Raw genomic sequence first — 2,882 nt, 5'->3', positions numbered from 1 at the left:
GGCTACAATTGATTCGTTTGAGCCGTGCATTACGAGAAAAACGGCCAGAATACGAGCAAAGACATGACAAAGTTATTCTTCTGCATGATAATGCTCGGCCTCATGTCGCAAAAATCGTAAAAAATTATTTGGAAAGTGGGATATTTTACCGCACCCGCCGTATTCGCCGGACATTGCTCCTTCTGATTACTGGTTGTTCCGACGGATGCAGCACGATTTGGCAGGTCACCAGTTCACTTCTTTCGCAGAAATCGAAAATTGGCTACTAACTTGGATCGCCTCAAAAGACAAGACATTTTTTCGAGATGGAATTCGAAAATTGCCTGAGAGGTGGGAAAAAGTAGTAGCCAGCGATGGACAATACTTTGATTAATCTGTTCATTCATTTTGTTCTGAAATAAATGCATTTTTGACCACAAAAAAACGGACTGAACTAATTTGTACTCTCAATAGTACACCGCGTAAAAGTAATTTTATCAACAAATGTTCCCATGGAAACATTGTCGAAAGAACAGTGGGAAATATTTCGCAACGCAACACAATGTCACGTGTGCGAGAAACCATTCGCGGCAAAGGATACGCGCGTACGCGATCATTGTCACTTCATCCGCCGCTATCGAGATCCAGTGTACTCAAATTGCAATTTAAATTTCAAAAATTTATATTGCATTCCAATCGTTTTCCACAATATATCCGGTTACGATTCATATTTATCATCAAGGAAATAGCAAATGCATTTGAGGATTCAATCAATGTACTACCAATAACAAAAGAAAAATATATTTACAAAGAATGTTCAAGATACGGCAGATAAATCCAAAAATGTAAAATTGCGTTTCATCGATTCGTGCAAATTTCTCAGCAGTAGTCTCGATAAATTGGCATCCTTTCTCATTAAAGACAAGTTAAAAATTGTACGGTCGAAATTTCTAAAATTATCCGTCGAAGAATTTGATTTATTGATGCGAAAAGGTGTCTTTCCGTACAAATACGTAGATTGCGTGAACAAGCTGCAGGATATGTGTTTATCACCGCGAGAATCGTTTACAATTCGTTGACGGATGATCCGAGAGCGATTACGCGCACGCCGCAGAGATCTGGAAGCGGTTCTCCACTCGAATCTACTTGGGCAAATACAGCGACTTGTATTTAAAGACTGATGTCCTGTTATTGGCAGATATTTTTGAAAATTTCCGTGACAGCTGCATCGCAAGTTACTCGATCCCGCGCATTAATATGTAACGGCCTTGCGTTACGTGCGGGATAGTCTTAGCCGGTGTGGTCCGGGTTTCGTGTGTGAAATGAAAACCAGTGGTATAGGTGATAATAATTTGGAACTATATTCTAATCTCAAAGCTATTTACAATTATTTACAGGCGACGTTACGCCGTTGGCGCGTGGTCGCGTTTTTGCTCTCGTCGGGAGCCGTTGTTGTTGTCTCGCGATCAGCTGCGAGCGTCGAGGCGCGCGAGCGTCAGGCGGGACGCGGTCGGAATTGTTTCCTGATACGCTATTGTTCGTCGTTCGGAGTTTGTTGCCTCATCGGCTTTAATCTGTTTATCTATCCTGGTTTTCCTTGCTGGTTTAAAGGCGCTCGTTGTCACCGTTATCTTACGCCCTGTATGCGTTCGCGATCGTAGGTGTTAGCGGCGTAGCGTGAGGAGGAAAAGGATGCCGACGTCGCGTATCCACTTCGGTCGACGGAGCGAGGTACAGATAGGAAACCGACGTCGCGTATCCACTTCGGTCGGTAGAGCGGTATCGGAGAAAGGATGTCGACGTCGCGTATCCACTTCGGTCGACGGGATGTCTAGGATCTCTAGGAGTTTTGAGTTCTGGTCGGTCGTGCGCCTGAGAGGAGCCTTCCGATCAATCTCTCTCGATGTCAATTTTCTGTCGGCTTTTATACTAAGTTATAACAAACATTTCGACTGTTTGTTGACCTTGCGGTTATTCCGCGCGCGGTTGTTCGGCGTTTCCTTGTTAGTATTATAGCTATTGTTTCGGATGCCGTGACGCTTTCCGGATCGTCACAATTATATTCTATCAGGATTTACGTGGGATGCAATGTTGAAACATACCGACATAAATTTCGAACTGCTCACCGATATTGATATGGCCATGTTCTGTGACGGGCGCCCTTCGGCCGCCACCGCGTTTCGCGAGGCCGTCGATGACCATGACAGCCGAATATGTGACGGATTTCCGATCAAGTAGATCGGAAATCTTTAGTGGGGGGGAGCGTCCGCGCATCGCTGAGGCGACGCGCCGTCCGGTGAGGGCGACCCCGCAGACTCCCGTAAGGGCGACCCCGCAGACTCCCGTAAGGGCGACCCAACAGCCGGCCGCCCAAACGGGGAATGCGGGGGCGGGGGCGAGAACCGGAGCCTCGCGGAAAACCGCAGAGCCGCCTACCTCGCGACCAGATTCACGAAGCAGTTCAGCAAAATGCTGAAACTGCGACGCGACAGGTCATTTCGCGCGCGATTGCGGCGAAGCCCCGCGCGTACATTGTTATCGTTGTGGTAAGGCACAACAGACGGTGCGGACGTATCCCCGGTGTTCGGGAAACGGGGGAAGAAGGCAATAGACAGGGTCCCTGCGCCTTCTCCCGATCCCGAGACCTCCACGAAGGAGATAAGCGGATCATTTGTTGCGCGTCAGGTAGGTGGGGGTGCGTCCCTGCAATATATAGAATTTTTTGTTAGTGGCAATTGTCTTCTCGGACTGCTCCCACGTTGGGCCATAGAATTGTTAGAATATGACTACGAGATAGTGCATCAAAAGGGAGCCAGACAGGGAGCCCGGCGAGACAGACGAGAGAGAGAGAGAGAGAGAGAGAGAGAGAGAGAGAGAGAGAGAGAGAGAGAGAGAGAGAGAGA

This window comes from Odontomachus brunneus, unplaced genomic scaffold (assembly GCF_010583005.1).
Source record: "Odontomachus brunneus isolate Ranch 3 - 2012 unplaced genomic scaffold, Obru_v1 Obru_scaffold_057, whole genome shotgun sequence".
Taxonomy (NCBI): Eukaryota; Metazoa; Arthropoda; class Insecta; order Hymenoptera; family Formicidae; genus Odontomachus; species Odontomachus brunneus.
Note: the sequence above shows the minus strand (reverse complement) of the source record.